The following is a 25,834-nucleotide window of genomic DNA, read 5'->3' on the forward strand; positions in this document are numbered from 1 at the left end:
GAATTTTAAATAATTCCCATCTGCTCAGCGTGGTAAAGTTCCAACGAGAAGGTTTCCTAAGTACTCCACAAAAAAGTAAATGAATTAAAAATGTATAAACATTTTCAATTTCTTTGCAACACGAAAATGCAGCAGCACTCTACTCTAGTTATTTCGGAGAGTGCAGAAAGATCCTATACCGGTTTTGGGGATTTTCCCCCTCGTCAGTAGTGCCATATCCTCTTCTCTCCAATTCAACCAGGTACCTCGATCTGTGCCTTCCCAGATTGCAAAGAAAGAAATGTCACGGATATCGTAGCGGCATCTGCTAAGAAACAAACTAATTTCTCAATCCAGTAGTAAAGAAAACGATAATAAATATCGTTCTTGTACCACTAGATTGACAACAGATGGAAACCCTCTGGTTACTACCTCCGCGACTTTCAAAAATTATATGTCATGCGGGTGCCGACACGAACATTAAGGGGTTAAACAGGCCTGGAGGGTAAAAAAAGTGACTTTTTAAAAAAATTATATCTCGAAAACCACAAATTATTTTTATTTGTAATTGGAACATGCAAAATTATGCTACTTAAGGTACTTTTAAAAAAAATTTCAGCCAAAACAATTCATTTTTGTAGAGTTGACTGCAATTTTTCGACAACAGTCCTTTTTTGCGGTGGGCAGCATAACTCAGTCCAGTCTCATCTGAAATCAAAAAATCAAAAAATTTCTTGTAGTATATATATCTGGCTAGTTAATGAGCAAAAGTATTTAAAAAAACTGAATTTTGAAGATTTTACATAAGTTTAAACACATTTTTGACCCCAATTTTTCTCATTTTGTCAAAAATTACCATTTAATTTAGTTTTTTTTTAGAAAACAAAAACAACTTCACCTAATAAAAATTCCTTCGTTAATTCACTAGCCAGAGGTATAAACTACAAGAAACGTTTTGATTTTTTGATTTCAGATGAGACTGGACTTATGCTGCGGAGAAGAAATACTGCTAAAGAAAGAAATGTCACGGATATCGTAGCGACATCTGCTAAGAAACACACTAAGTTCTCAATCCAGTAGTACAGAAAACGGCAATAAATATCGTTCTCATACCATTAGATTGACAACAGATGGAAACTCTCTGGTTACTACCTCCGCGACTTTCAAAAATTATAAGTCATACGGGTGCCAAGACGAACATTAAGATGAAGGAATTTTACAAATACAAATAGCTATTTTGTTTGCGAAGTTTGTTCTCCTTATTATTACTTCCAATATCAGATTAAACAGTGTCGGTGAAATAGGGTCACCTTGTTTCACGCCTTTGTTTAGATTGATTTCATTAGAAGTTGTTCTGTTGAAACTGATCTTTGCTGTGGTGTTTTTTAGGCCCACTGTTAGCATATGTCTTAATTTTTCTGGGATTTCAAGGTGATCTAGCTCTTCCATCATTTTCGTTCGATTAATTGTATCATAAGCGTTTTCAAAATCTATGAATATTACGTGCATTTCTCTGTTATGTTCTCTCGATTTTTGAATTATTTGCTCTACTGCATATATGGGGTTAATTGTCGGTCTTCCCGCTCTGAGCCCGTTATGATCATCATCATCATCATCAACCCGTACTCGTCCACTGCTGGACATAGGTCTCCCTCAGCTCTTTCCATATTTCTCTGTTTTGTGCGGCTTGCATCCAGTTGCCGACAATACGCTTCAGATAGTCAGCCCATCTGGTTGGTGGTCGTCCTCTGCTCCGTAGTGCTTCTTCTGGTCTCCACTTGACAATACGTTTTGTCCATCGGCTGTCTGACAATCTGGCGACGTGTCCTGCCCAATTCCACTTGAGCGACGCGATTCTTTCGACGGCGTCCGTTGTTTTTGTTCTACGACGTATTTCTTCGTTTGGGATTCGGTCTGCTCGATAAGATAAGATACGGTCGATAAGATACAGTCTGCTCAATATCCATGCCATCAACAGCAATATTACGATTTAGCACCAGATTAGTCATTATTTGCGTCTTGTTGATATTAATCTTTAGTCCGACCTCTAAGGAAGCGTGATATAACTTGTTCAATATTATTATTGCATCATCCATACGATCGGCTATAAGGACGATGTTATCTGCGAATCTCAAATGACTGAGCTTCTCTCCATTTATATTGATACCATGTTCGTTCAAATCTGCCTTCTTAAAAGTGTATTCTAAAAGGGTTTTGAACAGCTTTGGTAAGATGGTGTCTCCTTGCCGTACTCCTCGCTGCATACATAATTTATTAGTTTGTTGATCAGAGTCTTACGCTAGCCGTTCCATTGTGGTAGATATATTTTTTCATGTTAGTGTATCGATGGTCTATTCTGCATTTTGTCAATGCTTTTAACATTTCTGCTGGTTTATGGTATCGAACGCTTTCTCGTAGTCCACGATATCAGTGTCAATTGTTTGTTGTATTCCGCTGACTTCTCTTTATCAAGTTTTTTATTACCAGTAAGTGGTCGTTAGTGGTATATCCGGAACTAAACCCAGCTTGTTCTCTAGGCTGATAGAAGTCTAACTTAGCCTCCAGTCTTTTTTTGATAATTTTTGTGGAAAGTTTATATATGTGTGATAGCAGACTGATAGGACGGTAGTTTTTTAGATCTGTTATGTCACCTTTCTTGTGCAATAAAACAATGACTGCATTGTTCCATTGGGAAGGGGGTTTTCCTTGGTACATGCATTCGGTGAAAAGTTTGGCCAAAACCTGGATAATTTTATGTCCACCTTGTTTGATTGCCTCGATCACTACTCCGTCATCGCCAGGGGATTTATTATTTTTCATTTCTGAAAGTGTCTTTTTAACTTCGTATGGTGTTACTTCTGCCATTAATTCTGATCCCTGGTTTGTGATTTTGGGCAGGGGCTGATCTTGCCTTGCGTCGGTGCTCTCATACATTTCGCGATAAAACGATTCGACAACCTTAAAGATTTCGGCTCTGTCCGTAACAATGTTGTTGTCTTTGTTTCTTATTCTTTACATATTTTTGTTGCCAATGTTATTTGTATTTCGCCGCAAAACTTTTAAACTTTTGTTTTCTTGAATTATTTGAGTTATTTCTCTTTTATTGTTTCCTCTTATATCTTTTCGGATTGATCGGTGGATATCTTTATTTAATTTCCTCAGCGTTGTGTAGTTGGAGTCGTATTTTTCCGTCAGTTGTCTTCTTTTGAATATATAATGATATAATAATATGAAAAAGTTTACGGCATCGACTGAAAGTTTTTGATAAAAGTTAATCGAAGCCAAACTGCTCCATTGTTGTTAATCGTCATTGTTTACATCCCATATGCAACAACAGGTATTAATTATGGTCATATATATGTAAGTTAATCCTTGTTCTCTTATTTAGAGGCTTGCTTCTCATCAGATTTTTATTCATTCGGTATGTTTTTTTGCCTACCAGAATTCTTTCTTCGGTTCTCTCTTCGCTGGTTTTCCCTATTGTTACCCCCAAGTAGCTAAAGGTGGATTTAATTTTAAATCAATGGTTTTGAGTTACTAAATATTTTTGAATTGTTGTGCCGTCCTTCCCTATCGTCATATTATGTTTTGTTTTGTGATATTTTATCTCTAGCCCTATTCACTTTGCTTCCTTATCTAATGTTTTAACTGAATTTATAAGTGTTCTCTTTGTCTTGACTAAGATTATTAGATGCTCTGCATATGCTATTGATTGAAATGGATCTGTAATATTTTTTTCCACCTACCTCTACCGAAAGTATACTTTTCCGGACCTGATTGTAGGGAGCAAAGTTGTACTTTTCCTCCCTAGGGAGGAAAAGTAAAAGTGACGGCATGGTATTTCATTCATGAAATATAACGTATTGACGCCCTGTACAATATTTATTTTCTATTACGTAAGTATCTATACATTTTAAGGTTTATTTAAGAACACTCTGTATGTTGCAGAATGGTAAAAAACAGTAAATTGTTATTCTGATTTAACAATGTTTACATTAATAATTTGACTTATATTTGACAGTTGACAGTTATATTGTACCTACTTGTTAGTTTTAGTTCTAATAAATTTTATTGGTTAGGTACATAAATAAATTAAGTAAAAATGAAAAAATGACTTGTTATTTGAGGAAGTTGGAAAAACCATATACATAACATGGGAGTAAAGTGCCTTTTCTTCCCTTGAATGATTAATGCCCTCCGCTACGCGTCGGGCAGTAAACTTCATTCTCGGGAGGAAAAGTAGCACTTTCCTCCCTTGTTATACAAATAGCTATTTACACCTACCTCTACCGAAAGTATACTTTTCCTGACCTGACTGAAGGGAGCAAAGTCGTACTTTTCCTCCCTAGGGAGTAAAAGTAAAAGTGACGTCATGGTATGTCATTGATGAAATAACTTATTGACGCCCTATACAATATTCTATTATCTATTATCTAAGTATCTATACATTTTAACGTTTATTTGTAGAACACTCCGTACTTTGCAGAATGGTAAAAAAACAGTAAATGCCCTCCGCTACGCGTCAGGCTTAAACTTAATTTTCGGGAGGAAAAGTAGCACTTTCCTCTTTTGTTATATAAATAGCTATTTTGTTTGCGAAGTTTGTTCTCCTTATTATTACTTCCAAGTTCCATTATCAGGTTAAACAGTGTAGGTGAAATAGGGTCACCTTGTTTCTCGTCTTTGTTTACATTAATTTCATTAGAAGTTGTTCTGTTGCAACTGATCTTTGATGTAGTGTCCTTTAGGCCCACTGCTAGCATTGTCTTAATTTTTCTGGGATTACAAGTTGATCTAGCTCTTCCATCATTTTCATTCGATTAATTGCTTTTTTTTATTTAAGAAGACAAAGTCGCATCCACCCGAAAGTTATTAGTGACATTTCTGTAACATGTGTAACAATATTAAATCAAAAATTGGTAAAAATGAATTGCAATTGGTAGACAATTAAACCTTTGCAGCAATAATTGGATTCCACGCACTAACACTTTATTTTTGGAATGAACTGTTAGATCGCTAGCGACACTCCGACACTCTCTTTCTGATGCATCATTAGTGATAGCGTTACGCGTACTAGTATCTGCTTGTTCATATTTCCTTCTATGCCTATGTGGGATGGTATCCACAGGAAGTGGATTCTTCTGAAACTTTCTTGAGCCTCCATTAGTTCGGCCTTGATTCTTTTCTTAATGGGGTGTTTATGGTATATATTTTGCATAGCTTTGACTGTGCTAAGAGGGTCGGAAAGGACTAGACAACAATGGAAGTTTTTAATATATACATGTTTGATAGCTTTAAACAAACCAAAGAGCTCTGCAGTATAGATGCTGGAATTTAGAGAAAGATGTTGGAGCATAGCAAGGCGATGTAAAAATTCATCAATATTCTTTTGAAGTAGAAACTTTAATCTTAATGTTGACTTAATTGAGATGTGTCACTTTCCCAGTCCGATGCCTCACTACCAAGGTGTTTATAAATGTTTTTCCTTAAGGAGGTGAATTTGTGTTTTATAGATCTTTCCTTTAAATGAGGGTAAACTTCAGTGAGCATATCGGTCAAGGCTGGTAGGTCTGTGGTATATTCTTGAATCGTGGCTATAGGATCTTTTGATCCCGTGATATTCGTTAGGAGCATGTTAAGTTGATCAAAGTTTAGGGGGAAAGGTAGAGGGTGATTTTCTATGAAGTAATTGGCAGGGTCAAATAAGAGAGAAAATGAGCATTCAGAAGTAGTTGCTGAACTAATTTTAGGTTTTTTAGATTTTGCTTGGACTTTAGGTGGTGAACAAATGTTACGTTCTTTTGAAGATGGATCTGCTTCAGGTGAAATAATTTCATCAAAGTTAGGTTTTGGTTGATTAATTATGTGACTGTCCTTATTTGATGCATCTACTTTGTTCGGTATCTCCGGGACATTAGAAATATACATTTGTTCACACTGAGGAGGGTTTGTACCATTGGGTTCTTGCAAAGATATATTTGTTGTACTGGATACCAATGCTTCATTGTTTTGGTTGGGGATTAGCTGAGCTAGTGGTTCGGAGCACTTTGATGCAATGTGACCTGACTTCTTGCAGCTAAAGCAAACTAAACGGTCTTGAGAAATGAAAATTATATATAGCGTGTTGTCAAAAATAAGAGTAAATGGCTCTGGTAGTGTTAGACTGTGAGGACGGATATAGATTTGTCTTCGAAAACTAAGGATGTGATTGTACTTAGGCATAGAAGCACTAATTTTGAGCCTTCCCAGTCTGAACCCGTTATGATATTCGTTCAGCGAAAAAGTCAAGTCCCACTATGTAGAGCTATACAAAATAGTTAAAAGATTATAAACACTTTTTAGCCTCCAACAAATTTAAACCTTCGAAAAATAATGAACCCGTCGTTTTAACCATACCTTTCCTAAAAAAATAAAGTCAACACAAACGAGAAATACTTGCAGAATGCCGAGCAATTCGAGTATGAAAAAACCTTCATTTTAAACTAAATCAAGGAAAGTTCTGAGGAAATAGCTCCGCTTGAAGAACTTCGAATTGACCACAATAATATGAAAAAGTTTACGGCATCGACTGAAAGTTTTTGATAAAAGTTAATCGAAGCCAAACTGCTCCATTGTTTAATTTTCTTGGCGGGCATTGTTTGATTGTTATTCATCGGGAGTTTCTATACATTTTTGGGTTCGATTCCAGAAAAGTTGGGACGCTGCGATGCTGTCGATTAATTAGGGAATTTGATTTTTTCATTGTTTTGTTCGATGTGCATAAATATTGCAGTGAGTTTGTTAAGCTCCCAAAATTGCTTTTTAACTTGCTAGTTAATATTTCACGATCAAACCGGAAAGTAATTAATTATGTAACATTTTTCAGCGTTTAACGTTTACTTTTGCACAAAATATTATTTATTTATATCTTAAGCTTTTTCTTTAAAAGCAAAATCAGCATAAATAATGCTAGCAGCTGTATAGTAGAGGAAACCTGATTTGGAATTTACATTTTATGCGGGTGGCTTTTTAGACTATCGATTAGGAACTTTAGAAGAGAACTACAACATTAATGGAGTTTTATTATTTTATATGGTTAATGGGAGAATTAATCTATGAGAGTGAAACTAAAGAAGGTAAAGAGCCCTAGCTCCAATAAAATCATGGATAGGTACAAGGTGGCTCAAACAAGACAACACATATGCGGAAACGAAATTTAAAATAAACGAGAACTTAAGGAAAGTCAAAGAAGATAATGCGGAAACTTTGACTGTTGATCAAAAATGGGGAAAAATTCAACATGCCTTAGTGTCAGTTGGAAAAGAATCCCTCAAACCAATTGGAAAAAATACAAAATCTTGGATGGCAGTAGAAATTCTTGAACTTATGGAAGAACGAAGAAAACATCAAACAAAAAACCCGAATAATACAAAGAAATTCAGAGAAACACCAGAAAGAAAATTCGAGAAGCAAAAGAGAGGTGGCTCTCCTACAGATGCAAAGAAATAGAAGACCTGGATAAAAAGTATGACAGCTTTAATTTACATAAAAAATCAAAGAAATGACAGGTTCTCGAAAAAACACAAGAACGAATACCCTTAAAAATGATAAAGTGGATATTATTACTGACGTGAAGGAGTGATTGTGTCACTGGACCAATAACATCCAACAACTCTTTAATGATGAAAGAGGGAAACTGTCATTAGAAATCACAGAGGATACTGGACCACCAATATTAAGAGAAGAAATCATATATGCCATTAAAACACGAAAGAGGGTAAAGCTACTGGACCAGATGATGTGCCCATCGAATTATTAAAACTTATTGATGAAGATGGTATTGATGTAATGGTTGAACTCTTTAATCTAATATATCAGACTGCCACAATCCCCAGATAATGGCTGCAATCGACCTTTGTAGCAATTCCCAAAAAGTCAAGTGCAACAACCTGCTCGCATTACAAACAATATCTTTAAGGAGTCACACATTTAAAACATTTTTGAATATAATACACAGCACAATTTGGCTTTAGAAATAGTATGAGCACACGAGATCTTTGTTCGGCTTGAATGTGCTGACCCAGAGATGCATGGACATAAATAAGGATATGTACTTATGTTTTGTAGACTTTGAACAGGCATTTGATAAAGTTCAACATAAAAAGCTTGTAGATATATTAAAAAGCAAAAATATTGACAGTCGTGACATGAAAATCGTATCTAATATATATTGGAATCAGACTGCCAAGGTAAGAGTTGACAACCAGGACACCCAAAATATCAAAATACAGAGAGAAGTCAGTCTGGGTTGCGTGCTGTCTCCACTACTTTTCAATGTCTACAGTGAAGCGGTATTTCAGGAAGCGCTCTCAGATTCAATGGAAGGTATATCTATCAATGGAGAAGTTTTGAACAACTTACGTTTTGCAGACGATACAGTAATAATAACAGATTACAACAATGATTTACTGAACGTAATGCAACGCCTTAATGAACGCTGTCATGAGTACGGACTGAAAATGAATTTAATGAAAACTAAATGCATGATCATAACTAAATCAGCACACGTAAATATCCAGTTAACTATTGAAGATACTGTGATTGAGAGTGTGGATAACTACAAATACTTAGGAAAATGAATAACATCAAATGTAGACCAAACCAAAGAAATTAAGACAGGTATTGAAATAGCACGTGCATCATTCATTAAACTTAAAAAGTTTCTTTGTTATCGGGATATAAGATTAGAACTACGCCTAAGGATGCTTCGATGTTACTTGTTCTCTACTCTTCTTTATGGCTTGGAAGCGTGGACGTTGAAACAAGTCCATTTGAATAAGTTGGCCGCCTTTGAATTTTGGTGTTACAGAAGAATCCTACGAGTATCATGGATTCAAAGAATGTCGAACGTGGAAGTAACTAGAAGGATAGGAAATCAACCGGAGACAATACTATCAAAAGACGAAAACTTGAGTACTTGGGACATGTGATGAGAGGGCAAAAATACTCATTATTACAACGTATTATGCAAGGCAAAATCCGAGGAAAGCGAAATGTGGGAAGACGAAGGACATCCTGGCTTAAGAACTTACGGGAATGGTTCGAATACAGTAGTGCAGAGCTATTTAGAGCGGCAGTCAACAGGGTCCGCATTGCCATGATGATTTCCAACCTTCAATAGAAGATGGAACTTAAAGAAGAAGATGGCTAATGGACCTCTAAATATGAAAAAACCGCGGGGTGCTACCATTTTAAGGGGTGCGTTTTTGAGAAAGGGATGGATCACTCCCTGGGCACAGGGTGCATTACGGTGAGTTCTATACACTTTTGGTACAAACACGTCTACAGAAAAATTATTCCAAATTAAATTTACTATCAAAATATCACATTTTAAAGTCAAAGATATTTTTCTTATATTAAGATATTATATTAAAAATGAAAAAAAAAACACTAAACAAAGCAATTTTATTTCTGCCCCATAACTTTTTCCACGGGGATACAGGTACAGGCATTGCTTCACAGAAAAAATCTTCCGTCCTTCCTTTTTTAAAATGACGTTGGTAGAAGTCTTTGGGATTTACAGTTTCCGAAATATGATTTTTCAAAATTTACCACTCGCAGCGATTTTGAGAAAAGGAAAAGTCTTGAGAATTTTGAAGAAAAAATTTTGAGAAAAAGAAAAATCAATTACCTTTAAAATATTCCATTGTAGAAGGCTGCATGACTATTTTTAAGCAAGATACGGTTTTTTAAAATTTCATGCTTTTAATGATTTGTGATACAGTGCGTCCATAAAGTAACGCATAAATTCATTATCTCGTAAACCGCTGACATTTAAAAAAAATCCGGGAACAGGTCGATTTTTATTTTTAAATTCCGATTTTTTGGCATATATACCATACTAGTGACGTCATCCATCTGGGCGTGATGACGTAATCGATGATTTTTTTAAATGAGAATAGGGGTCATGTAATAGCTCATTTGAAAGGGTATTCAATTCTCTATCCAACAATATAAATATTAACGTAATTATTTATGCAAGGTGTTCAAAAAACATTTTTTAATTAAAATAATTGAGACAAAAAGAATGATGTTATATGTAATTTTTTTAATTCAAAATACGTTTTACTGTTGTCAGAAAATAGGAAAAAAATGTTTATTTGGCAAATAAATATTGTTTTTCGCTTAAATTCAAAGTTAAAGCTGCCACCCACCTGTCTCTTAGCAGTTTGAACATTTCGTTTAAGCGAAAATCAAGGTTTATTTGCCAAATAAATTTTTTTTCTGTTTACTGACAGTAGTAAAATGTATTTTGAATTAAATAAATTACATAATATATTCTTCTTTTTGTCTCACTTATTTTAATTTAAAAAATGTTTTTTGAACACCCTGTATAAATAATTATGTTAATGTTTATATTATTGGATAGAGAATTGAATAACCTTTCAAATGAGCTATCACATGATCCCTATTCCCATTAAAAAAATCATCGATTACCTCATCACGCCCAGATGGATGACGTCACTAGTATGATATATATGCCAAAAAATCGTAATTTAAAAATAAAAATCGACCTGTTTCGGGATTTTTCCTTAAAGTCGCCGGTTTACGAAATAACGAATTTATGCCTTACTTTATGGACGCACTGTATATTTTACGATTATAATTTAATTTCTCATTATAACTTTTTTCTTGTACATTTAGGTATATACATTTTACAATAAAAAATAAAGCCTATTTTCTTTTCTTTAAAGTGGTTGATTGTAAAAAATTCTAGGAACATTTTTAAACAAGATATGCTTTTTCAAAGTGTGACATATACACATGCAATATGTCCCACTAAGTTGGAACCATAATAATATGGAAAATTTTTTTGTTATTAACTTTATGAAAAGAAAAATTATTCTTTCTAAAAAGCTCTTCATAGGCTAAAATCTAAGGTGCCGTCATTAGATAAAAAATTTTATCAATAGTATACGAGGTAAGTTAAAAAATATGAATTTCGCTCAAGAGTAAAGTACCTTTATACTTCACAATATCGAAAAGTGTTATTGAGAAAAGTTATTTGGAATTAAAAATTATGAGCCAATATGCTATTATATTCTTTTAATTGAAAAAACTATTACGAAAAGCTGTTTAGAATTAAAAATTATGTTTTAATGTGCAAGTATATCATTCTAATTTAAATGTTGTGAACTATAAAGATACTTTACTCGAAATTCATATTTTTTACATACCTCGTATAAAATTAATAAATTTGATTCATGATGGTTGCATCATAAATCTTAGACCAAGAAGAGATTTTTATGAAGAATAACTTTTCTTCGTCAAATTAAAAATACAAGAGTTATAAATGAAAATGTTGTTGGTATCCATAATTTGAGAAAATTCGTCAAATATTTTTTTCCATTAGAAGGATGTAATTTCATATATCAGAACATACTTTTTTATTCCAAACCACATTTTAAATAACAATTTTCCAATATTGTAAAATAAATAATACATACATGATAAAGATAGGTACTTTTTACTGATGGAATTTACTTGGATCTACAGACCGAGCGAGTCTCGTAAATTCCACGGCTTTGCGCCACGCTTCACGCAACCGTATTTGCGTACTTGTGTTTCGAGTTGTGTGGTCGTGCGCTGGTCGAGTGGAGTTATAATTTTTACCAAATTTAAATATAATCATTGCTACTGATTCATTATTAATATAGTATAATATGTATTATTGCTTTCAAAATATACTCAAATTGTATTTTTATACATTTATTGTACATATTATTTTATATAATAATTAAATTCACTATAAAATGTCATTTATATTTTATTAATAGCTAAATAATTTAAAATTTAGTTTGACATTCACGAAGTGTCAAGCTCAAATGTAAATAATAACATTTGCTTTGCTTAACAAATTCAGATTAAAAAAGTAGCCTACTTTCTAATCAAAGATTTCAGCTGACGCTTAGTGCGTGGTAGGAAATAACCGGATTGTGACGTCACATTTTAGATTTTGAGGTCGATTATCTCGAAGAGATATCGAAATGCCGTTTTCAGATTTGGATTCAGAAGACCAAACTACATAAGAATCCATCGATATATCTGCTCTAAGTATTGCAGGAGCGGCAACGCAATAACACACAGACTTTTGCAAATTTATAAACGAAAAGTTTTCGTTGAAAATACCGAAATAAAGCTAATTTAAGCGTTGGTTAAACACATTTTAAAATACGTTAGACATCTAAATTAAAAAACATGACATGACAGGTTAAGAGGTTACATCAGAGCGTTATCAAGGCGGAAAATGCCTTCCAAGATTGCAGCTTTAACCTTGAATGTTTTGTCGAGTTATTTGGCACACATATTCCTAATATAATAAAGAATGGCGGTACAGAACTCTATTTGAGAAATATGTTAGTACGTTGAAATTGCTATATATGTAGTTAAAAAATCCACAAGGAAAAGAAAGAATTTTCCCGTAGCTGGCTGTATACCATCAATCACAAAAAATTTATTGAAAAAATCATTTGTAAAAGGTATAAAAACTTTTATTAAAATTCCGTTGAGGGCTATATCACAAGAGAACGTTTTCGATTTTCTTACAAAATCATCACCAGTGTTAAAATAAACAGGTTGAATGCTAGTTGAGCCACCAAAGAAATACCAGGGTAAGAACCCTTTAAATGGTTAGTTATTTTGAAAACATCAGATCAAAGATCGTACAGATAAACTAAATAATGCGACCAGAGTCGATCCCTTTTCTTTATAAATTAAGCATATCATCAAAATCGTAGGTACTATATACAAGGAATAACAAATGAAGAACGATATGAAAACATAAAACACAAATACGCCCAGCAGTAGAAGGAGTAATTGGAAGGGAAAACGACCAGATGAATAATTATAAAAACACAAAAGCATACTGGTGAATGGCAAAGAAAAAAAAAAGAATGTGTGTGTACTTTGTACGCACGTAAGAAGTTATACTTGTATTACATATTATGTGATTTTAACGAAATTGATATAATGTACTGTAAACAGTTTATTTATATTTTATTGAAATATTAAACTAATTTTAATACTTACTACTTTCCAAAAATTTTTCTTAAGACAATACCAAAAATTTAAAAAAATAAAAGAATAAAACGCACACAAACAAATTGAAAAATGCCACAAAAAAAAATGATTTGTGAACGATAATAATTGTTGGCAAAAATTTTAAATACTCATTTTCTGAAAAAAAAATATATAACAAATATACTTACAATCATAAAATGCATAAAAAAATAAAAAAATAAAAACTTGTCTTGGGATTCGAAGCCCCGAATTTGGCGGCGCTTTGATTCGTAATCGAAGCCTAGACTCACTCATCCAATTAGACATTATTTGTCGTGTGGAAAAATAGGGCAACTGAACGTTTTACTGTTTGACAGTTTTTCTGAATTTATCAAATTATGTAGTTTGATTTTTGTGGAAGAAAGTATTAAAATATAACCAAACAGTAAGAAAACAATATATTGGATGAAGATTGGTAGAACTTTTGTTGGTAATCAAATTAAGTATATAAATCAAAGCATTACATTCGACAACGAATATTTTACTGGGCAAAATAATAAGAACGAAAGTAAATTGCAAATTACATTGTTGTTTATTGGAATAATTATTAGCGCCATTTACTTTAGTACTTCTTATGTTGCACAGTAAAATATTCGTTATCGAAGTAATTCAAAACAGGCGTATGTTCGTGGAATGGCCCATAGATAAATAAATCTACATCAAAATATCATAATTTAAAAATAAAAATCGGACCTAATTTCGGATTTCTCTCGAAAATCCCCATTCTTGAGAAAATAAATTTATTCCAACCTAACCCAAATGTATAATTACAATATGATTATAATAAAAACTACTTACCAAATTATAATGAGTTTTCCTTGTCCAAAATAGTCCAAAAGTCCAAAAACTTGTATGAAAACTATTTAAAAAGGCAGTATAACTATTAACTAACTTTTGTTTGTTGTTTCTTTTCCTACAAATTTCAAAACGCAACAACCATAAATAATCAAACCACAGCTGTGCCACAGCCGCCATATTGAATAATTTTTGACATGTCATTTGAACATCCAATCAGAACAAAATTATATTGCGCATGCGCCCGGATCGTAGGTTTTAACATATAAAAATTCACCCTCATATCGCGCGTAAAGAAGTATAACTTCAAAAAACCAATAAATATAAGAAGAAAGCTTACCAAAAGTGACTAACCACAGAAGATCAAGAAGTCAGAAGAGTATATAGACGGCAAACTTATGAACCAAAAAACGAAATAGAGTTCAGAAAGAAACAATTTTGGAAAAAAAATGTGGACATATAGATAGCGTAATGGGAGGTTCCGAAACAAAGAGGCATGGAAAATGTTGAGAAACTACACTAATACAAAGAATTGGTAAGTTACAATCCCTTGGAAAGAAGGAGAAGCAGTACAAGAAGGGGAAGGTAAAAAGACCTGGTAGGAGAGCTTAGACAGGATATCGCACCCTCAGTGCAAGACTGCAGTAACTCAAAATTTTATGAAAATGAAGTAATCATGGAATTCGATTGTAAACATGCATAATATATCCCTGTAAAACTTTAGTAACTTTCAAATGCTTAATGGGCTAAATATTACAACAACAACAGTTTAACTATTTTGCGTTTTTGAACATAAGTTCCGTGCAAAACTGTTGTAACTCTAATGTAACAGAGTTACAACAGTTTTGCACGGAACATTGCAACGGATTCGATAACAAGCAATGAAAAAAGTAAGATATTTGTTATTTTAATATCTATATATGTGGTGTTTAATTTTAATATACGTAATCCATTAACGGCTGAGACTATAAACAAAGATTTTCGAGACCAATCTATTCATGTAAATTTTATGTCCTTTGTGTAATATTATATTTATTTTCCATAAGTTTTTAAAAGGAAAAACAGTTATCTTAAAACTTGTGTATTGACAATACTGAGAGGTCAAAAATATCTATTCTCAGAAAACTTGCCAAAGAACAGCCAAAAATTCAAATGGCCAAAAAAAAGATTTGGTATACTTATGCCATTCGGGTATGATACCAGAGAAGCCCACCATAGTTTTTATAAAAATATTTTGGCACAAGATGATGTCCGAGAAGAGGACAACAACTACGGTAAAACCTGCCAGCAACGGCCACTAAAAATGAAAGAACTATTGGCCGATATAGAAAGGTGGCCGGTAATGCCAGTTTTTGTAGTCTAGATATACAGTAAAACCTGTCAATAACGGTCACTAAAAATGACAGAACTATTGGCCGATATAAAAAGGTGGCCGCTAATACCAGGTTTTGTAGTCCAAATATTTTGGTTTGGGGAACTTTCGGCTAGTTCAGGTGGCCGGTTTTGACAGGTGGCCGTTAACACAGGTTTTACTGTACATAATTGGTTTGAGGAATTTTTAAACTGGCCGTTAGTACAGGTGGCCGATGTTGGCAGGTGGCCGGTAACACAGGTTTTACTGTAAAAGTAAATGTGTCAACGCTTTTTACAATTTTCTCCGTGCAAAACTGTTGTAACTTTGAAATTCTAATACTAAATGTGTAGTGATTAACAATTTTTTCCGTGCAAAAGTGTTGTAACTGTGAAATTCCTAATTTTTTTGCGTTAATATTATTTTATTTAAATTTCTATTTTTGGTTAATGTAATATAGGCTGAAAAGCATGCAAAATCGTAATTAAATGTTAATTTTTCTTAAAATTTGTGTCTTATTTCACCGATATTAGCACGAAAATAAACAAAAACTTTATCTCGAAACTTATTTATTTTGACTTACTTTAGTCTTGCACTGAGGGTGCGATATGTTTGTAAAATGGATCGATATTGAATTGAAAGCCGACCCTGCTTAGGGATATCGACGAAGAGAATGATAACGATAATTTATCCCATATTTTTGAAATCTAAAAATTTCCTTTTTCGTATATATCGAGTTTCCAACGAATAACAACAATGTGATGTAATAATATACAATAGATACTTAGGCAATTAAGAGGTTTATATAAACAAAGAGAACAAAACAAAAACTTTTTGGTGGAAAACCCTTAAAATCCGTTTTCCCTCGAATAACTAAAACGTAATAACCCATCAGATGAAAATTGAAACGCCGGCGGGTACTTTTTTAAATCCTGCTTTTAAAGTTTCATCATTTTTGCATACTTAATGCAGACCTAATCATCTACATAGCCTTCGGCAAGATTTCAAAAGAAAATAAACCTCTCAGTTGTTATTAAATTAAAAGTGTCTTTACAAAAACATTAATTTGTTTGTTTCGAAAGCCAAAAAAAGGTGGGCGATTCATTTTTTACTGTCGGCTTTTAAAATCTCTTTGCCGGAATATTACTTTCTTGAATGACAAAACATCAGATCGTTTTTGGAGTGATATATTAAAAGTTAAATTTGTGGAATATTCGTAGAGTCTACTAATCTAAAAAACGTTTAATTTTTTTTAATTCCATCTAATTCATAGTAGCCCGATCAGGGAAAGCAAAATTTTACGAAAACCTCCAAAAAGATAAAGGAAAGATGAAAATTTGAGAATAGGTAGTTAAAAGTGTCTATTATTATATTTTATAAGAAAAAGTTTACAATTCTACATCCCATCCATTTTACAAAAATTGGAAAATACGGGGTGAAAATTTTTTTCTCAGGGGTGAGATAAGATACTTTCAAAATAAGTCCAGAATTGGATAAAATGACTAATTCTAAGCAACTTTTGTTCTATCGAGTTTTTTTACCAAGCCAATACTTTTCGAGTTATTTGCGAGTGAATATGTTCAGTTTTAACCAAGAAAAAAATGTTTTTGGCCAGTTTTTCGGAGATTACTCAAAAAGCAAGTATTTTAGCGAATAAAATGTTCTTAGTAAAAATATAGCTTACACAAAATTGAAAAAAATGGTGTGCGCGTGAGGTCTGCAGACCCGGTAGAAGCAGAGTTGCAGCTAATGAAATGTAGGTTCTTCTTCGTCAAATTCCAAAACGAATATTTCAAAGTGAAATAACCAAAAAACGGAGCTTTTTTCGGAAAAAATTAATCACAACTTTTTAAAGTGTTTAAAAAAAGTTTATTTTTGTTTTTTATAAAAACTTCTAACATTAAAAGTAAGTGAGTTACGCTCAAAATATTGTTGGTCCCTTTTATTTTTTGGTAAAAAACTGGCGAAAATCACCCCTTAATAACCATCTCAAATAAAATTAATCGTTACCGCTTTACAAGTTATTTTACTTATGTATTGTTTATATTATCTATAACAAATTGAATAGTCTCAGATGCAGAATCCACCAATTTAATAAAAATTAAAATGGTAAATAGTGATTTAAACTGTGTGCACGCTAACAAAAGCTACTGAGGACGCCTGAAATGGTATAAAAAGCCTGTCTAGCGGGTGTGCAACCCTCTGAATCGAAAACAAGCAAAACCATCATTTATTATTTTATTTCCTTTACTCGGTTTGAGTACTGAAAGTTCCTCTGCTGTCCTTTTCCTAGACGAATGAAGGCGGAATGTGATCGTTTCCCTTTCGTTTTCTATATTCGTCGTCAGCTGTCTTATTAATTGAAAAAGTCGCAGATTAAGGATGTACCAGTAAGAACTTTCAACGTGAAAAGTCTCAGGTTTAAATCACTATTTACAATTTTAATTTTTATTAAATTGGTGGATTGTGCATCTGAGACTCTTCAATTTGTTATGAGATGTCGCTGTGTCGCGTTTAATTGGAAATTTGAATTATTTTTCAGATTCCCTTTAAAATGATGGTGGAGCTATTTTTCGATTCAGAGGTTTGCACGCTAACAAAAGCTACTGAGGACGCCTGAAATGGTAGAAACAGCCTGTCTAGCGGGTGTGCAACCCTCTGAATCGAAAACAAACAAAACCATCATTTATTAATTTTATTTCCTTTACTCGGTTTGAGTACTGAAAGTTCCTCTGCTGTCCTTTTCCTAGACGAATGAAGGCGGAATGTGATCGTTTCCCTTTCGTTTTCTATATTCGTCGTCTGCTGTCTTATTAATTGAAAAAGTCGCAGATTAAGGATGTACCAGTAAGAACTTTCAACGCGAAAAGTCTCAGGTTTAAATCACTATTTACCATTTTAATTTTTATTAAATTGGTGGATTCTGCATCTGAGACTCTTCAATTTGTTATGAGATGTCGCTGTATCGCGTCTAATGGGAAATTTGAATTATTTTTCAGATTCCCTTTAAAATGATGGTGGATCTATTTTTCAATTCAGAGGTGTGCACGCTAACAAAAGCTACTGAGGACGCCTGAAATGGTAGAAACAGCCTGTCTAGCAGGTGTGCAACCCCCTGAATCGAATTTATTTCCTTTACTCGGTTTGAGTACTGAAAGTTCCTCTGCTGTCCTTTTCCTAGAGGAATTAAGGCGGAATGTGATCGTTTCCCTTTCGTTTTCTATATTCGTCGTCTGCTGTCTTATTAATTGAAAAAGTCGCAGATTAAGGATGTACCAGTAAGAACTTTCAACGCGAAAAGTCTCAGGTTTAAATCACTATTTACAATTTTAATTTTTATTAAATTGTTGGATTCTGCATCTGAGACTCTTCAATTTGTTATGAGATGTCGCTGTATCGCGTCTAATGGGAAGTTTGAATTATTTTTCAGATTCCCTTTAAAATGATGGTGGAGCTATTTTTCGACTCAGAGGTGTGCACGCTAACAAAAGCTACTGAGGACGCCTGAAATGGTAGAAACAGCCTGTCTAGCGGGTGTGCAACCCTCTGAATCGAAAACAAGCAAAACCATCATTTATTATTAATTTATTATATTATCTATGTTTCATTGGTTCAAAGTGCTCAGTTTTGAAAAAAATTGGGTTTAAAATAAAAGGTTTTTTTAATTTTGAAAAAAATTGTAATTGTTTATGGAATTAACTTAAAAACAATTAGGAATACCAAAAACCTAAAAGAGTAATAAAATGTACGTTTTGCTTTTCTGAATATTTTTGATTTTTTGTTTTCTTGTTAGACAAAATTTGGTTATGCTATGGTTGTTCAAAATTTGCCTAAACCCGTGATTAGTTGCTCGTTCAAGCAATTTTAACTACAGCTTTTTCAACACGAAGCACTTTGAACAGATAAAACTTACAGATCATATAAATAATACATAGACAAAGTAACTTGTGAAGTGGTAATATTAAAATTTATATGTGATGCTAATTAGGGGGTGATTTTCTCGATTTTTATCCAAAAATAAAAGGCACCAACAATGTTTTGAGCGTAATTCACTTTTAATATTACAAGCTTTTTTTTAAACAAAAATAAACCTTTTTTTAAGCAGTTTAAAAAAGTTAAAATGAATTTTCCCCTAAAAGTGCTCGTTTTGTGGGTTATTTCACATTAAAATATTCGATTTGGAATTTGACGAAGAAGAACCTACTTTTCATTAGCTGCAACTCTGCTTATACTGGGTATACAGACCTCATGTATACATAATTTTTCAATTTTCATGGGCTATATTTTTGCTAAGAATATAGACCAGTAAGGATGTGTGAAAAAACGTCTATTTTTGGATGTGAAAGGTGGCATTCGGATTTTTGCAGATAAAGTTAGGTGACACCTTCAGTAATAATAATTAACTTATGCTCCTTCTCAAATATGCCCGGAACATTAATAAAAAAATTAAAATATTTAAAAATTTCGAAAAGCGTCGATTTTTTTCTGCTCTCTTTGCTTATAACTTTAAAACGATTCTTTTTGGAACAAAGTCGGAGAGAAATAAAATAAAGATAATTGAATTTTGTATGATATACGACTGGTCAAAAATGTCTTAACGTATTACCTTTTCTGCAATATAGCAATAAATACAAAATAAGGGGGCAAAATACGCCTGTTGTTGTTCAATGTTTCTTGACCACTTTGGTGGCTCTTAGAACCTTAATAATTCACTTAGGAAATTGTTTGTAACATACTTAAACCGTGTACCAAATTTTATTAAAATCGACCTAATATATTTTGCATAATAAATTTGCAATCTAAATGTTTTTAAAAAAGTTCAAATTTTTTAAAATCTTTCTGAACAAAAAGTAGACCATTTAGAAGTTGTCTAATTTTTTTACATATAAAGAGGTGCTCTACCTATCTCATACACTTTACAGACTTAGAATCGGCTTAATTAAGGGGCCTCAGCAATGTTTTAAACTTATAAACAATTTTTTGGCTTATAAACAAATAGCTTTGTTTAATAATAAAAAAATTAATTTTTAGCAATGCAAATAATTAAAACCGGTATAGTTTGACTTAAACTTTCAAATGCTGTCAGCAGAATTGCTATTTTATTTTTTAATCAAAATTTATTCGCGTTCAAAAATTGCAATTTTTCGAATTTTTGAAAGTTCCACTGCGTTTATCTCGAAAACTATGCATCCTACGAAAAAACTTGTAAGAACATTTTTTGCTTAGAATTACCCAAGAAATACAAAAAAATGTTTTATTTTGCGAAAAATCGATGTTATGTAATTCCTCAAGTTCTTTGTTTATAACAATCTTATCGACATCCGGATCAGCTGTTACCCAAAAAAATCGTATTCTACGGGTCAAAAAATACATAAAAGTCTTGGGTTAGTCCATCTAAATAAAGGAGCTCTTAGCACCCCCTCCTGGCCACAGGACTAATTTGTTTATGAGCCAAAAAATTGTTTATAACTTTAAAACATTGCTGAGGCTGCTTAAACAATCTGATTTCAATTCTGTAAAGTGCATTAGATAGGTGGAGTGCTTCTTTATATGTAAAAAATTGAAAAATCTTTGTATGCTCTAGTTTTTGTTGAGCAAGATTTTAAAAAATTTTAATTTTTTAAAAAAAGTTTAGATTGCAAAATTATTATTCAAAATCTAGTAAGTCAATTTTAATAACGAAGAGAGCGGTATCTACGTTAATGGTAGCCAGACGTACTCATGGAAAAATGTGGGGTTTGAGACCAGACATGGTATATTGGACTTATAACATGGTAGTAAAACCCACAATTACATATGCATCAGTGGTATGGTGGCCAAAAGTGCAGCAAAAAAGTGCCATCATCAAATTAAGCAAGGTGCAAAGACTTGCTTGTCTCGGGATCACGGGGGCTATGAGGGGCACACCTACGGCAGCTATGGAGGCACTACTGGATCTCCCTTCTTTACATATAACAATAAGAGGTGAGGCGAGAATGGGCTATTATAGACTGCGAGAAAACCTGAGCAACGTACCAGTTAAATCAGGACATAGTAAAATAACGAATGAAATTAATGATGCCGAATGGATGATGATTTCTGACCATATGACATCAAGATATATGCCTGAAGTACCTTTTCAAGTGGACATTTGCCCACGAGACGAATGGGACAGAGGAAACTCTCGACCCAGACTGCAGGGTTGCACCTGGTATACGGACGGGTCTAAAACTGCAGACGGTTCGGGCGCAGGAATATTCTATAGTGGTGAAAATTTCAACATTTCTATTCCACTGGGAGAATGTACCTCCGTATTTCAGACAGAGATTTTTGCAATCTTGCAGTGTGCAAGAGAAAACAACCTGAGGGCATTCGAACTGCAGCGGGTTAACATATGCACAGATAGCCAAGCAGCCATTGGGGCTCTTATAAGCCCTAAGGTGAACTCTAGGCTGGTGTGGGAATGTCGACAAGAACTTGATAGACTGGCACAACATAACAGTGTTATACTGGTATGGGTTCCAGGTCATCGGGGCATATACGGCAATGAAAGAGCTGATGCACTTGCCAAGAGAGCATCAGCTACAAAATACCTGGGTCCAGAGCCGGCCGTGGGAGTGCCAAAAAGCACCGTCCGCGAACGAAAAAAAGCCTGGATCCGAAGCCAACACAACTCACACTGGGAGAGTGTACCCGGTCAAACACATGGCAAGATGTATATCGGACGGACATGTGCTAGTAGAGCTGAGTTACTGCTGAAAACAAGCAGGAATCAGCTCAGAGTCATAACAGGTTTCCTCACTGGACATGCGCCAGTTAAGGGTCACCTGCATACAATGGGGCTGTTTCATGGAGACTTGAGCTGCAGACTCTGTAACAGAGAACCTGAAACAGTCAACCATATTTTGCATGACTGTGAGGCATTGGATCGGAGGCGGCAAACACTTTTCGGAGACATCGAAATGACTCCAAAATTATATGGCACCCACCCACTAGACCTGTACAAGCTGGTACAGGGTTCCAGAATTCTGGAATGGGTTTCATAAACAATGGAAGATGTACAATAAGCCAAGTGGCTGCAGTACAACCGGTTCACAACAGACGGCTTCCAGGGAAAAAGAAAAAGAAAAGAAAAGAAGTCAATTTTAATGAAATTTGGTGTACGATTTTAGCACATTACAAAAATTTTCTAAGCGAATTAGGAAGGTTCCAAATGTAACCTAAGTGATGGAAAATCATTGAATAAAGACAGGCTTGTTTTGCCCCCTTATTTTATATTTATTGCTATTTTGCAGCAAGGGTGATAAATTAAGACATTTTTAACCAATCGCATCTGATAGAAAGTTTAATTATCTTTGTTTTATTCCTATACGACTTTGTTCTAAAATGAATCGTTTTAAAGTTATAAGCAAAAAAATAGAAAAAAAAACGAAATTTTTTGAAATTTTTAAATATTTTATTTTTTTATTAATGTTCCGGGCATATTTGAGAAGGAGCATAAATCAATTATTATTAACGAAGTTATCACCTAACTTCATCCGCAAAAATCTGAATGCCACCTCTCACATCCACCTAAAAACAGATCCTTACTGGTCTAATATTGTTTTCGCTAAAATACTTACTTTTTGAGTTATCTCCGAAAAACCGTCCAAAAATATGTTTTATTTTGTTAAACATGAACATGTTCACTCGCAAATAACTCGAAAAGTATTGACTTAGTGAAAAAACTTTATAGAAGACAAGTTGTTTAAAATTAGTCAGTTTATCCATTTTCGGTATTTTTCTTATATAATAATAGACAATTTTAACTACCTCTTCCCAAATTTTCATCCTTCCTTTATTTTTTTTTTGGGTCAGATTGTTCTTAGATCGGGCTATAGAGCAGTAACTTTTTTTCGCCTGACAAATATTTAAAGTTATTCTAAATAATCAATATTGGTTATTTGTTACAAAAATTCCATTTCACTTTAAACTTCGGCAAAAAACACCTACAGCATCCTTGATTACTGTAAACAAGAGCCAATCTTTGTTAGTGTTTATTTATGTTTATTTAATACTCGCTGAGAGTGACGTTAAATCAAATCGCCAGTTAAGTAGTTTATTTTGGCGGGAAAAGATCATCCATCATAAGAACTGAGTTCATTACTGGACTGGCGATGTATAGTCCTGTTGCCAGGGGGGGTACAACGGCCTCGTTTATTCAGATGGACTTACCCAAGTTTTTTATGTATTTTTACCCTTAGAACACGAATTTTTTGGGTAACAGTTGATCCGGATGTCGATAAGATTGTTATAAACAACGAACTTGAGGAATTACTTAACAGCAATTTTTTGCAAAACAAAACATTTTTTTATATTCTTAGAGTCATTCTAAGCAAAAAATGTTCTTACAAGATTTTTCATAGCATGCATAGCTTTCGAGATAAACGCGATTGAAATTTCAAAAAATCTAAAAATTGCAATATTTAAAACCGAATAACTTTTGATTAAAAAATAAAATAGCAATGCTTTCTGCTTACCGCATTTGAAATTCAAGTCAAATTATACCGGTTTTTATTATTTCTATCTATCTATTAGCCTTGCCACATCCAATATTGGACATAGGCCTCCCCTTCGCTCCTCCATCTTTCTCTATCCTGAGCCATGTGTATCCACTTTGATTATGATTATTTTGATTATTTGCCTGGCTAAAAATTAATTTTTATATTGTCCAACAAAGCTATAAACAAATAGTGTTTCCCGTGCCCAGGCATGCGTTTTAAATGCATGCTTGCTTTAAATCATTATTAGCTCGATAATCTTCTGTGGATTATCCACCACCTGCCAGTTTTAAATAATATTCTGAAATGTATGGGAAAGAGATGGATTGGTCGAAAGTTACGGTTACGGTTGCTTAATATTAGACAATGGTGTGGTTCCACTGTAGAAGAATTACTTCTCGCAGCAGCCGACAGAGAGAGGTTTCAGGAACTTGTAACATGATGAGGATAACAAGAAGAAGTAAAATGTATAGATAAATAAATAGTGGAAATAGTCTGTGATTTTCTATGTTTAATTCAGCTAACTTGATTAACATCAATGTTAACTCATTTTCGATTTGTAAACAAACAAAAAGCGACCAACAACTTCGATTTCCGAACCCTGTAGAAACGACAGTAGAAACGAAACACCAAAAAGAATAATTTCCAATTTGAAAATTCCATCAGGTCTAACAATCAACTTATTTACCGCTAGAGCAACGGTGAAAAAGCTGTCACATGGACTGAACTGGAAACCACAATGGAAATTGCAAGTGTACTGTGGTTTTTTGATTGATTTTAATTACTTTTTTGAACGAAATGCTTCTTCATGGTCTTCACCTACGGCTAAAACGGCAGTGTCATCAGCAAAGGTAGCTGTTGTGTTATGATCTACTTCAGGGATGTCACTAGTATATAATAGGTATAGGAGCGGTCCTATCACACTACCTTGTGGTACACCTGCATTGATTTCCTTTAGTTCCGAATAGGCTTCTTCTTGCTTAACCCTAAAAACTCTTTCTGATATATTATTATAAGATTCCAATAATTCTGTGTATTGTCTTGGCAAAATCCTGCTTAATTTTTATTTAAGTCCTTCGTGCCATACCTTATCAAAAGCTTTGCAGAATTGCTTATAAATTCAAAAGCAGAATTGCTTATAAAGAGGAAGGGGAAGAAGAGAAAGAAAAGAAAATCTGTATCATAACGAAACCCATTATGATACAGGTATTTAAATCATAATTGATATATTAAAGTATAAGAATAGATAAATAGTGTAAATAACAGTCTCTGATTTTCTAGAATTTATCCAGTTGACTTGATTAACGTCAGTGCTAACTCATTTTCGATTTGTAAACAAACAAAAAGCGACCAACAACTTCGATTTCCGAACCCTGTAGAAACGAGAGTAGAAACGAAACACCAAAAAGAATAATTTCCAATTTGAAAATTCCATCAGGTCTAACAATCATCTTATTTATCGCTAGAGCAACGGTGAAAAAGCGGTCACATGGACTGACCTGGAAACTACAATGGAAATTGCAAGTGTACTGTGGTTTTTTGATGGATTTTAATTACTTTTTTGAACGAAATGATTCTTCATGGTCTTCACCTACGGCTAAAATGGCAGTGTCATCAGCAAAGGTAGCTGTTGTGTTATGATCTACTTCAGGGATGTCACTAGTATATAATAGGTATAGGAGCGGTCCTATCACACTACCTTGTGTTACACCTACATTGATTTCCTTTAGTTCCGAATAGGCTTCTTCTTGCTTAACCCTAAAAACTCTCTCTGATATATAAGATTCCAATACTTCTGTGTATTGTCTTGGCAAAATCCTGATTAATTTGTATTTAAGTCCTTCGCGCCATACCTTATCAAAAGCTTTGCAGAATTGCTTATAAATGCAAAAGCAGAATGGCTTATAAAGAAGAAGACGAAGAAGAGTAAGAAAAGAAAATCTGTACCATAACGAAGCCCATTATGATAGAGGTATTTAAATCATAATTAATATACACGTAGTTTAAAAAGTTATGCATCACCCCTCGTATTCACGATGTTTACGCTTTTATAAATCCGTATCTTTATCCCATATTTAATGGGCCATTTTTA

Source organism: Diabrotica virgifera, chromosome 8 (genome assembly GCF_917563875.1).
Source record: "Diabrotica virgifera virgifera chromosome 8, PGI_DIABVI_V3a".
Taxonomy (NCBI): Eukaryota; Metazoa; Arthropoda; class Insecta; order Coleoptera; family Chrysomelidae; genus Diabrotica; species Diabrotica virgifera.